Source organism: Mercenaria mercenaria, chromosome 19 (assembly GCF_021730395.1).
Source record: "Mercenaria mercenaria strain notata chromosome 19, MADL_Memer_1, whole genome shotgun sequence".
NCBI classification, from domain to species: domain Eukaryota; kingdom Metazoa; phylum Mollusca; class Bivalvia; order Venerida; family Veneridae; genus Mercenaria; species Mercenaria mercenaria.
In genome coordinates, this window is record NC_069379.1 from 28,217,459 (window position 1) to 28,231,633 (window position 14,175).

General features: G+C 34.4%; 1 long non-coding RNA gene across 6 annotated transcripts; it reads left to right on the forward strand.

Moving 5' to 3' along the window:
* The first annotated feature begins 5,984 nt into the window (after window positions 1-5,984).
* On the forward strand, window positions 5,985-13,776 carry LOC123531628 (uncharacterized). Of its 6 annotated transcripts, none has more exons than XR_008368731.1 (4): window positions 5,985-9,590; window positions 11,542-11,674; window positions 12,136-12,341; window positions 13,291-13,776. It is a non-coding gene; the product is annotated as an uncharacterized LOC123531628 (long non-coding RNA). The 6 variants fall into 6 exon arrangements; XR_008368732.1 differs by having other exon boundaries at window positions 12,136-12,278; XR_008368727.1 differs by lacking the exon at window positions 13,291-13,776 and having other exon boundaries at window positions 5,986-9,590; window positions 12,136-13,284.
* Window positions 13,777-14,175: the final 399 nt, after the last annotated feature.

Below are 14,175 nucleotides of genomic sequence, written 5' to 3' on the forward strand. Positions count from 1 at the left end.
TTTGTTCTTCGTGTCTATGGAAACAAGCATCGTTTCACTGCCTTGTCTTTACGTTAGATATTACAACGAAACCTTCATAAAAAAACTTGTATGTACATTAGATTTTACGGCGAAACCTTCACCAAATTAAACTTGCATTTAAGTTAGATTTTACAACGAAACCTTCACAAAGTTTGTATTTACATTAGATTTTACGACGAAACCTTACCTTCACAAAACGACGAAACCTTACCTTCACAAAACTTGTATTTACGTTAGATTTTACGACGAAACCTTACCTTCACAAAACTTGTATTTACGTTAGATTTTACGACGAAACCTTACCTTCACAAAACTTGTATTTACGTTAGATATTACGACGAAACCTGCACAAAACTTGTATTTACGTTAGATTTTACAACGAAACCTCGCCTATGTTTACAAAACAACTATCTGTCTCAATGCGGCATAGGAATAGTATTGTGTATGTCCAATATTTTTAACTTTTCGAGGCAACTAGCGTGGAAGAAAAAAGAAAAAAAGAATTCAACCGTATGTTCCATTTGTATAGATGACAAGGGTGATTTTTATTTGGTTCTATCAATTACATTACATTTGAATTTTCAAGAATTTGTGTAATACAAAATTCAAGCTATTGGGAGTAGGCTTCACTTGCTTCGGTACCGTAGCTACTTTTGAAAGTCAGGTTATTTTAAATAGGCAATGTTGGAAATATTAATGATAAAGAGATGAGTAAAATATCTAAATTACTTACTGCGATCTCAAAATAACAGCACTTCACAAGCAAATATTTGTCCGGATACTGGCTTATCGCATGTTACTATTTTTATTGCCCCATTTGAGCACCTAGACATCACTTCGCGATGTTGGTTACATTTTCTGATGAAGTTGCGGTGTGAGTTTCATTTGTAACAAATGTTTTCTGAGAAAAAAAATGAAAGAAAAATATGAAAATTTGTCCGGTTACTGGATCCAAGCCAGTATTTTAACTAATCCATCAAAATCTGTACCTACAAGTCTCAACAAGATATCTGCACAGCTCAGTGGACATCTATATCTATCGGTAACTCCATTTTGGAGGTTAAATAACTATGGTTGTTGGTTTTTGACTTACTAAAGTTTGTTATTTCTTTTTGTTTTGTAGCAGAGAAGGCTTTCGTTGAATGTTAAGAACCTGAAAATGAAAAATAAAAGCTCAAACGAATAAACGTAAGAAATAACAATATTTACATACCTCTACCAGTTTATTAATTAACCCTTTCGCTGCCAATGGAAAATTCAAAAGATGCCAAAGTGACGTTGATGACGCCGACACCCGTTCAGAATCCTGATATCAGCGGTTACGTTCATAGTAATTGATGCCTTAATTGATTTGTTTTACATTGGGTATATCCGTGCGTGTATCAGTGCTATACACTGGGCACGTTAAAGGACCAGGTTGTCTATCCGAAACGAGCTAGGCTAAGTTAGCCGGACAAGCCTGTATCTGATTTCTGATCTCTCTGCCGTGGGGGCTTTATCTCACTCTGCCCCTCAGGTCAGATCGCTCTGTGTCTGTACTAGTAGAGGATGAATTATGCGCCCTGTGTGGCTGCATTTGAACTATGTAAAGCACCTTTGAACGTGAAATTGATCATGAAAAGGGCGCTATATAAATCTGGTATAATAATAATGATAATAATAATATATAATGTTGTTTTGTTATGGGTTTTTTTGCTAGTAAATGAAACTTTCATAAAGCCAAACATATAGAGGATATTTGTTGTTGTTTTTTTTTTCAGTGTAAGATTAAAATATCTTTCACGAGTGAACACCATATGCAAATGATATTTTCAAGAGTGGCTTAGCCACGAGTGAGAACGTAACATACGGTGTTCATGATTGAACGTAAAACTTTTTTTTATTTCATTTTATGATTAAATTTACCTATTTTATAGTTTCTTACCGCTGAAATTATATTTGATATATATTTTAATACCATTGTATTTCACTCTAATATTTCGATAATTCAATAAAAGCAGGTAATTCCGTATGTTCAGCAGTTTCTCGGGTCATGGGTTCGTTCTTGGGTAAATCATATATAATATTATAACTGTCAGCTTCAACATGCATATTCCGATCACTCTTAATAATATGGATAAGTACAGACAGTTTATCTCTTTTGTGAGATATCCGAGGACATAAAACTTGACTATTTACAGAAGACAGAACATGTTCGAATGCCGAGAACTCACGGATAATATATATTTCGTCGGGATATTTGGCCGGGAATAAGAAAAAAACGTTCGGGTAACACGGTCAAGACTTTTTGTTTGCGCTGCATCCTAAGCTGTTCGGATTTTACGTTCAATACTAGTTTATGATAACGTTTATAAAAAACTGCTAATTTTGATACATTTGTTGTGGCAACGGTGTAATTTACAGAGACAGATTGCCACATTTGACATCCCCTATCACGAAATACGTCACCGAAACTCATTCAAAATATATCCGCTGCTTTGTGGATGTTTAGAATTTTGAGCAACTTCTATCTCCGTATAAGTTGTGTATTTGAAAATCTCACCTTGAGGTTATTTCAGCGTTCGTCACAGATCATTAGTATTTTAAGAATGATATACATGCAGATAATTAATTCTGTTTACCGTCATATTTTCATTGCGTGTCTAACGCTTTACAGGGAGCTTTTTTCTATATTGTACATATTGCACGGATCTTTTTGTTAGGAATAATAGTTGGAACTATCGCAATCGCATTACTTTTACTTTGTACCAAGAAAAGCACTTTCTGATTTTCGAAAATATTTACATAAATCTGGAGGCAAGCCCCTCAATGGCATACAATATATTTAAAACAGTTATAGTTATGACACTAAATATATAATTATTGTAATTAGCAATAATACCTTCATTGCAATCATTGTCAACATAATATTAAATATGACATTCTTAGCTAAATAAAAAAAAAACAGCAATAAGAGTAATTACTTTCAACATACATAGAACTGATATCAAAACTATTTTGATGATTTTATGTAATGTTATTTTTCAGAAGAGACTTAGTTACAATTGGTGTAATAAAACTATTTTGTTGTTTTTTTATGGGTTTTATCGATAGTTTTCAACAGTATTTTAGTTACATGCGGTGTTTCTTTACCAGTACTCCCCCGATCTTCAGCCGATCACCACGGGGAGCGTTGATACGTCTCGCCCAGGACCCGAGCTCCTGAATATGAATATAGAGCTTCCCGGGCGAGCATAATCACGCCCGGTAATCTCCAGAATCATAACCTTTCGGTTATGTATGAGAATGCTTCTGCTTGTCCGAGAGCGTCGTTTACGACAGAAATATTGCAGTTTATTAGGTGTTATGATTCGGTTGATGATGTTATGATTCTTCAAAGGGGGTTATGATTCTTCGTAAAACAAATTCTGTCGTAGGAAATCCAAAACTATTCAGTCATGAAAAACAAAATTAAACCATGGATGTGCAGATTACCATGACTACATTGAATGTCTTATTTGTTGTTGCTAATATCATTTCCATTATCTCAGTTGTTTTACGATAAAGTCGCGCTTTAAATTTTCATATTAGAAATTATATCATAGGAAATTTCAATACTTTCAATTCTCATTACTTCTTTTTTAAAGAACAACATATACAAACAAGAACGACATTTAAAGTAAATACATTTGTATTTAAAAAAATATGTTCTAAAATTAAGGAACGTGAAATTAAAAAAGACACTCATGCAGCTTCAATGTTTTTGCAGCATGTCTGTCATTGCTGTTTAAAATCTTTAGAGGGAGGCGCATTCATTAATGCTGTAAGGACTTGCTGCCCAGTCGTCTTTGCTTTTAACTTCTTTATGCTGTGTATATGTGCTGTTATTTTAAATATGTAAAATAAAATATGATTAACCTAAACTACGTCTTTCATTTCTATTTATATATAAGAAAAAAGAAAAGAAGACACTAACTTACAGCTACACAATGAGAATCCATAAAACTTAACCTGAAGTATATTTTTATACTCTTGAAATGTCTACAGTACACTAAGGGGCACCTCGCAATTTCAAACAGGTTACCTTTCAACCCAGCTCAAAGACATGATAGAATAAAGCCAAAGTAGTGTTGTTTTGGGTTGCGGGTTTATCCCGCTACCAAAGTTACAAATGTATTTCTGACTATCATATAGCATCTTTATTTGATTCCAAATCACATCCAAAAGATGTTCTTGTGCTACACAAAATAGTCCCATTCATGAACAATGCGGATGAATTATCAATGATCAAGCAGTTCTTTCAACCTCTATCCATTCACACTGACCATTTAGATTTTACAACATCAGTGATAAGGTATTCCAGCCCATGGTTACATCACTGACTTCCAATTGGCAATTTAGATAAGTTCATGTAAGGTTTGGCAAAGTTACTCTTAGATATGGGGCGCATTTGTATATGTTTCTCATACATGTATATTTATAGATCTGCATTTTAACAGAAAATAAATCTAGCAAAATCCACCAGACATCTCAAGGCTTTGATTTTCAAATGCGAACTTTTTACAATAATACTTACATGAACAAATTTTGTTGAATTTTAGATTAGAAACAATTGATTTTTTTAACAACCTGATTTTTTTGTGGTCCGACGTACTAGCTAGCTTTCAGGATTCTCTGCTCCGACCGAAAATACACTGTCCCCGTGTCATCGGTCAAGCGTGTGTGCGTCGATCCATGTATTTGTGGTTAAATTCCGTTTCGACAGATATTGTTTTACAAAGAATCATAACCTCCTTTGAAGAATCATAACATCATCAACCGAATCATAACACCTAATTAAATGCAATATTTCCGTCGTAAACAAGGCTCTCACACATTTTTGTGGAGATAAATTGAAACGTTTGTGTAACATTGATCGACTGACGCCGACTATTTGCCACAAGAAAACGTATATGTTAAAAAAAACAATAGCATAAAGCGGTATGGGTGGCACAGAAACGCTGAAATGTCATCAAGTGTACAACTTATAAAGTTGACAGGAAGCAAACAGTTGGTAGCTGCACTGAAAATCTAGTATGTATGTAATCATCGTTCAATCGTACATCGAATAGCATTCGCTGATTTTTAATTTAAAGTAATATTCGAAAGAAAACGTAAGAATTCCTTACCTGTGTCACTGTTTTTACTTTAAAACCATCATAACCGGAAATCACAGCAGAAGCATTTTCATACATAACCAAAAGGTTATTATTCTGGAGATTACCGGGTGTGAAAATGTAAAGTAAATACAGACCATTGTTCTCGCAATTGAACGCGGATATGGCATTTTTTTTCTTTTTTATTACGATTTCGTTACATAAACCTGAAAAGGAAGAATCTTAAACGCTTTCATGTTACAAGAAATAATAATTGTCTGAATTTTAAACATGCTTTATATTACGTTGTATAAACAAAATAAATACTCGGAAACGTAAAATTATTATTGTTTTGATACATAAAAAAAAGTCGGAGAATTATTCCGGTCAAAATCAGTGACGAGCTTGAATGCATTTAAGAAACTTTGAGCAAGTTAAGTTTCGCATACCTACACGAAATATTTCTCAATAAAGCAATCGAGCATTTTATATTATCAGAATCTTTCACTGGTTGAAGTTGCGGATGGTAATATCTATCTCTCAGGTATCTGCCCGGTTGAAGGTGTGGATGGAAATATATGGCTCTCGTGTACATGTTTAGGCGGTAATAGGCTCGGATACCTGGTTCGAGGGTAACTCTTTAGGCGGTAACGACGCTCTTTCGGGTTACCGCAAAACATTTATCTGTGAACCAGATATTTCAATTAACTCTTTCAACTAGTGATAGATTCTTCTTCTTGCATACCGTTTTCTTCAACTAATAGCAGAAATTAGATAAAACGAATGTTTTTCTATTGTGTTTTTAATGATTACCATTCAAAACCTGTTACTGAAGGAGCTCTTATCCTGTTGTAAGGGCCCGCTTTAGCTTATGTCTTGTTGGTATATTAATATATTTGTTGCGATTTAATCTCCTTTTGGGTCCTTTCAGTTTTGCACATGGAAGAAGAAGGTCGTTTGCAAATAGATGCGAGGGTTGATTTTGCTTCTTATCGAAGGAATCCTCGATTGTTTATACTTGCTGATGTTTAATATATGGACTTACTTATTCTATGCGCATTTAGATATTGTGAGAGAATAATTAAATAGTATTTTGAGATTTTTGTTGAGTGATTTAAATCTGTAAGTTATGCAGTTTATATAGCAGGGAGGTAGGCTGGTATTATTTGCTTATTTTTAATATAGTTGTATTTATTGTACGGATATATCTGTGTAATTACCGAAGGATTTAAACATTAAATTGATTAATAGCTTTTCTATTATACTTTGCAGTTATCATAATGACTATTTGTTTTGTGACCTGCTACAATTTAATCCTGGAGTATTGAGGTGTTTATTTGTGTGTTACTGGAAGGTGTGCACTTAAACGAGAGGTAAAAGAGCAGGTCGATATCCGAAGGTAATACGAATTATTAAATTGGTAATATGTCTTGCAAATTTATGAAGGTAATTATGTGGTTTCCCACGCGAATTTTGATAACAATGCATTCCTTTGTAATGCAGGATTAAAAATAGACATGTGTAAACATCACTGCTAGCAGTGTAGCAGACGATTTCTGTATACAAGTGGCGAGTTATTCATGAGTCTGTTAAACTATATGTAGTACAATAAACACGTGGAAGAGTCTATTATTCATGATACCTGCTTACAAACAGAGTAGGGTTTAAGCAACTTTATCAGATTTAATCTCGCTGAAAAGTATTTTCTTCTAAAGTGAAGTAATTAAACTTCCATTTCTGAGGAAAATAAGTAGGTTCACTTTTCAATATACCACCGTTTCTTGCAGTATGTTTGTTTTTAGTCCTGATGGTTAATGTATATGGTTTGTATAGAAAAATATTGTTAATAAAACAATCAAATGAATAAATATAAAGCAAGTTGGCTTCCTACAAAAGAAAAAGTAGTTATAACTTATTGTCATTTGTAGAAGGATGACTGTTTTTCAGATCTTAATCTATAGTTAGCCTTTCAGATCATAATCTATAGTTAGCCCAATTGCTAATGTCTGATTGTATCAGCTGGTACTGGCTTAGGAAAAAGGGTGCCATCCTTATCCTTTTGTATTGGTTTGTAACTGGATTTTGAATTTATGATTACTGCTTAGGGATGAAGAGAAAGTTGTTATTATCTCCATTGTGTTGGATGGTATTTGATTTTGAATTTATGATTAATGTATATTGACTGTGTTTCGCCCATTTGGCTATATGTTCGATCGTTTCTAATAAAAAAAAGAGAAAGTTAAGAAAGTTGCTGTTATCTCCATTGTGTTGAATGGTACTTGATTTTGAATTTATGATTAATGTGTATTGACTGTGTTTCGCCCATTTGGCTATGTTCGATCGTTTGTAATAAAAAAAGAGAAAGTTAAGAAAGTTGCTATTATCTCAATTGTGTTTGATGGTACTTGATTTTGAATTTATGATTAATGTGTATTGACTGTGTACCGCCCATTTGGCTATATTCGATCATTTCTAATAAAAAAAAGAGAACGTTAAGAAAGTTGCTGTTTTCTCCATTGTGTTGGATGGTACTTGATTTTGAATTTATGATTAATGTATATTTACTGTGTTTCGCCAATTCGGCCATGTTCGATCATTTCTAATAAAAAAAAGAGAACGTTAAGAAAGTTGCTAATATCTCTATTGTGTTGGATGGTACCTGATTTTGAATTCATGATTATAATGACTGTGTTTCGCCCATTTGGCTATGTCTGATCATTTCAAAAAAAAAAAAAAAATGGTTGCCTATTATATCCATTGTGTTGGATGGTAACCGGATTTTGAATCTATGATTAATGTATATTGATGAACTCTATTTAGCCCATTTGGCTGTGTTCGATCATTTAAAAAAAAAAAAAAAATAGGTTGCCCATTATATCCATTGTGTTGGATGGTAACCAAATTTTTGAATTTTTGATTATTGTACATTAAGTGTTTAGCCCATTTGGCTATGTTCGATCATTTAAAAAAAAAAGAAAGAAAGAAGTTGCCCATTATATCCATTGTGTTGGATGGTAACCAGATTTTGAATTTATGATTATTGTAAATTGATGAACTATGTTCAGCCTATTTGGCTATGTTCGATAATTTCAAAAAAAAAAAGTTTGCCGATTATATCCATTGTGTTGGATGGTAAACAGATATTGAATTTATGATTATTTTACATCGATGAACTGTGTTTAGCCCATTTGGCTATGTTTGATAATTTCAAAAAAAAAAGAAAAAATGTTTGCCGATTATGTCCATTGTGTTGGATGGTAACCAGATATTGAATTTATGATTATTTTACATCGATGAACTGTGTTTAGCCCATTTGGCTATGTTCGATCATTTAATAATAATAATAATAAAAATAATAGGTTGCCGATTATATCCCTTTTGTTGGATGGTAACCGGATTTTGATTCTATGGTTAATGTACATTGATGAACTGTGTTTAGCCCATTTGGCTATGTTCAATCATTTTTTAAAAAAGGTTTCGGATTAAATGCATTGTGTTGGATTGTAACCGGATTTTGAATTTATGATTAATGTATATTGATGAACTTATTTTAGCCGATTATATCCATTGTGTTGGATGGTAACCAGATTTTGAATTTATGATAAATGTATATTGATGAACTGTGTTTAGCCCATTTGGCTATGTTCAATCATTTATAAAAGAATAGATTGCCGATTATATCCATTGTGTTTGATGGTAACCGGATTTTGAATTTAACATTAATGTATATTGAGGAACTGTGTTTAGCCCATTTGACTCTGTTCTATCATTAACAAAATGGTTGCCGATTATATAATTTGTGTTTGATGGTAAACGGATGGTTGCCGATTATATACTTTGTGTTGGGATGGTAATCGGATTTTTAATTTATAATTAATGTATATTGATGAACTGTGTTTGCCCATTTGGCTATGTTCTATCATACAAAAAGAGAGTTGCTCATTATATTCATTGTGTTGTATGGTAATTAGATTTTGAATTCATGACTAATGTATATTGATGAACTTATTTTAGCCCATTTGTTAAATGATTGACCATTTCAGTCTTATTGTCTGAATGCCCACTATAGACATTGTGTATGCTGGTGACATGATTTCGAATTGATGTGCTGCCAAATTGCAAATTTTTCATATTTTCCTTTCTATCTCAAAGTTTATAACGGGCTAGCGACAAATTTACATATATCAATATACTTTTTGCCAAATTTTCAAGTATACAATTGAATATTTCTAGACAACGTCAAAAACCCAAGGAGTTCCGCAACACAGTCCAGATGGTACAGCCACACCGCAACGCCACCCAGCCGTTTCAGCCCTGCAACCGGTGAATCTGAACCCGCAACAACTTGTGGTTGTGGTGAGCCTTGTTGCAGAACACCATTGTTCCGTGTTTGCGCAGCGAAGGGGCATTTTGGCTGATGATTCGCTGCACTGTCAGACAGTGTTGAACAAAATGGTGAGTTGGCTCCAATGTAGAGCATTTATAACGACTTGGGAGACCACGTTTCAGCAAATGTTAAAATTACGATGGTTAATGGCGAATTCATAGAGTAAACAGCATTGTTACCCTCAGATCACATTAATAACAGTCAAGGTCAGAGTTTTCTTGTTACTGAAGCAGGCTGATAGCTAAAATTTAAGTCAAAGGCTCCGGCCAAAAAGATAGATTCATTGCCGGTCCTTAATGTACATGAGTATCTATATATACCGTGCGCAAGAAAATGTTATGACTAGTTTTCAAGGTATTTATACCATATTTGCTTGTGTATACGAACATAGCTGTACGCGTTGTCATGGGAAGCACTCTAGGAAGTATTTATTTATTTTTTCAGAATCACTAGTAGCTACCAATCAATATCGTTCTAGGTACTCGTCACTTGGACCTCGTGGAATCTTCAGATAGCCAAAACCGGCATCTCAAAGAGGGTCACTTAAACCTCCATTCCCTCACCAAAACCCTTATTGACTTAGCAGTATTACAAGTCTTACTTTCTTTATATCCAAATAAATAAGTGGCAGCTGAATTTTTAGAGGGTTCTAACAAAGGGTTTCGATTACAAAACCAGCGCCCTAGAGTCCAAACTTCAGTCAGACTTTAATTTCCGTTAGGCAAAACTCTGCTGTAGCTGATGAGAAAGTTACTAGTATGTAGGAAGAGCAGTTAAGCAGAATTGCGGTTCCTTTTAAAGAAATGCCTGTTCCAAATTTCAGGCAATCCGCGATCAGTCTTGTGGCCAAAAAGATGGTAGCTCGAGGATTATACACCATCTTTCCTTCCCGAAGGGTCCCCGCAGGGTTCAAGTTTGAATGATTTTATTGATATGTCTTCTTCCTCAGTTCAGTACACTTCTTTAGACAGAGTGACGGAGCTATTGTTTCATTAGTGCAATATTGCGAAATGGCTAAAGTTGGCATCAAATCTGCCTTTCGCCTTTTGAGGTTCATAATTATGATTTTTAAATTATTAGCCTTCAACTTAGGAGGGGATTATTTTACTGACAAGACGTTACCTATGAGTGTGCAATCTTTTGCTGCCATTGGGAAAAGTTTGCTAATTTATTACAATAGCTGGTGCGGTACAAGAGGAAATCCGAAAGGCTGTTTTATTACTTGGATAATTATGTTTGTTTGGCTCACTCTAATTCAGGGAATGTATGACCAATTTGTTTTGTTTTTTTTTTGTTTTTTTATAGATAAATGCCTTAACATACCCTTAGCAAAAAAAAAAAAAATGCAAGCCTAAGTTGATCTTTTAATTTCTGTAGCAGAGCCATTCCCTTTCTAGACTATTTAGTAGTGGTTTCTATGCTATTATGTGCAATTTGGTTAAAAGTTCATTTAAGAGTGACCAGTTCAATAACAGATGATATGTTTATCATTTTGTTTGACACTTTTAATGGTTACTGCAGCTTCCACGACTTACACTGATTGGATAGTTCTGTCCTAAACTTCTTTACGGATAGCACTGGCGTACATGAACTAGGACGCGCAGCTTTTTCGAAGTAGTTTGATTTTCTACATTTGCCTTCTAGGGGGCAGACGTTCGTATATGCAATAACGTAACCTTTTTATATTTTAATATTATAAAATAATAATAATATTATATATTTAGTGCCGATCGTGTCAGCTTTACTTGCATGCACAGACGACTTGCACCTTCCTGCACTTTTAGCCCATCTTTTAATCAAGAATGTAGCTCGTCATACAACATGTCTGTGTATCTCGGACATTTCTTCTATTGTAAAATAAATAGTCTTGAATATCTTACTTAAAGATTTATGTTACGTTGAATGCTTATCAATTTTGATAGGTTGCATCGGACAATTGACATCAGGCAACCTATAACGCTTGATTTATTTCGTAAACTTATACAGGTGACAAATACTGTTTGCTCTTCTATATTTTAGGCATTACAGTTTTCAGCAGTAATTTCCCTGACCATTTTGATTTTTAAGGATATGTGAGCTTGTACGCTCGAACTCAAACTCCTCGAATATAAGTGCTAAAGGTCACGCATTATGTGAGGGAGACGTTAGTATTGTAAGTATTGGTGTACTTCGCATAATTCTTCATTCATCAAAGGACGATCAGAAAAAAGGCGAAGGAGTAGCTATTTATTTACAATCTTGCACATTGTTCTACTTGACCCCTGGATTTAATAGAGAGATATATATGGTTGTTCGACCATCTAGTGCTTCAAACTAGTTATTTGTTTGTTTATTTAAACGGTCTACCCGTCATACGCTGTCAGTTTAGTGTGTTCTAAAGAAATCTTTGACTGCCATTCCATATAAACCACATTTATTTAGAGTAGGTGCTGCAACAGCAGCATGTCTGCTTACGATATTACAAGAATGGGGCGTTGCGCCCCGGATTAAAGTGCACTTAAATCTTGCATTAGAATCCTCTCACGTCAGCTGTTGTCACTCAGATCTTACGCCTATAAGCAGTTTCATTGTACCTGCCATATGTTGCCCTTTTTTGTTGACAATTGTTTTCAGCTTTTCAGTGCGTCCTACCCATATTTGGATAGTTGGATGTTCAATTATAAAGTCGGTATTTCGTTACGACAAGGAATCAGCTGAGTGTTCTCAACTTGTAATGCAGCGTCATAATGCGACTATACTGTGTCAGAGTCAGGATGGTATGAAATGGCGGCAAGTTAAACCATTAATCTTACACTTGTTTCCTTTTGAAGACAATCAAGGTATCATTGTTATTCATTGAGTAATTAACTTATTTTTCATAAGAGAGAGCTAGAAAACGCGTTAATAATTTCGCTGCTCATTTGTTGTTGTTTTTAAATACATTGGTGGATACGTTCGTTAACCAGAAATCGTCGAATCCGTGACGGGTCTCTTCAACAGGGATGGGATGCACTTGTCATAATTTGGAAATATTATGTTTTTATTCACTCTGCAACACAAGCGTCAGTCCTTTTTAGCAGTAAATTGTTAAGGCACAGCTTCTCAGGCAGGGTTTGCTTCGCTATACTGGTGGCGGTTGTCAAGAATTTTCCACGTTGTTCCCAATTTTCGACATGTGGCGGTTAGGTCAGCCTCCACCAGTATATCTTAACGTTGTGTAATAAGTTTGTTTGTTTCAAGTATACTGTATTAGGCCTCTGTTCACAGGGCCTCCACATCTGCATTTTAAACATATACTTTATATCATATGTATTTGTATATTGACATTTATGTGAAGCTGTGACCAATTTCTGCCAACCATTAATTTAAACGAAATTAGATACTAATTGCTTGCTATAGTAAAATTATTAATAGTAAAAGTAATGTATTCATACAACTGTCTTGGGTTGTTCTTTTTAGTATTATTATTTCTGTGCCAAGCTATCTTCAGTAATGTGTTTTTAATGATTACCATTCAAAACCTGTTACTGAAGGAGCTCTTATCCTGTTGTAAGGGCCCGCTTTAGCTTATGTCTTGTTGGTATATTAATATATTTGTTGCGATTTAATCTCCTTTTGGGTCCTTTCAGTTTTGCACATGGAAGAAGAAGGTCGTTTGCAAATAGATGCGAGGGTTGATTTTGCTTCTTATCGAAGGAATCCTCGATTGTTTATACTTGCTGATGTTTAATATCCCACCCTCCACTCCCCTTATTTTGCTTGTGTTCTCTTTTTTCTTTATAATTTCAGGTACATCTTATGTGTTCAAGTTCAGCCTACACCTTCCTTCCCTTCAGTCGTTACAGCTTCACATGGAATATTGGCAGTTTTCACATGTTAATGTATGGACATGACAGTGTCTGTTTTCCAGAACTGTGAAATATGTACGTGTCATATATAAACGTTTAACGTAGTCACTGCTTCTGTATGTCTTTTTTTTGTATACCTGATCTCCGTTGAATTCTGATCCCAGGTTCGGCGGTTAGGTCAGCCTCCACCAGTATATCTTAACGTTGTGTAATAAGTTTGTTTGTTTCAAGTATACTGTATTAGGCCTCTGTTCACAGGGCCTCCACATCTGCATTTTAAACATATACTTTATATCATATGTATTTGTATATTGACATTTATGTGAAGCTGTGACCAATTTCTGCCAACCATTAATTTAAACGAAATTAGATACTAATTGCTTGCTATAGTAAAATTATTAATAGTAAAAGTAATGTATTCATACAACTGTCTTGGGTTGTTCTTTTTAGTATTATTATTTCTGTGCCAAGCTATCTTCAGTAATAAGCACTATTTCATTGTACATGTAGTAGCCTATGAATTTGCGCATTCATTCATAAATTGCAGCACGTGAGTCATCTTACACCCCGAGTTTTTCCAGCATTGGCAAAAACACGGAAGAATTCTGGCATACAAAGAGAGTTTTTTAGCACCGAATAAAACACGGGAAATTCCGGTCTGATATGCAAGAAGAGGTTTTCCAGCACCGGTAAAAACACGGGAAAATTCCTGTCTAATATGCAAGAAAAGACATTCCGTATAGCATGTGACTTCTCTACTTTTACAAATAAAAGTTCACGTACTGTGCTGTTACATTAATTTTTGTCACTATAACATGAAAGTGTG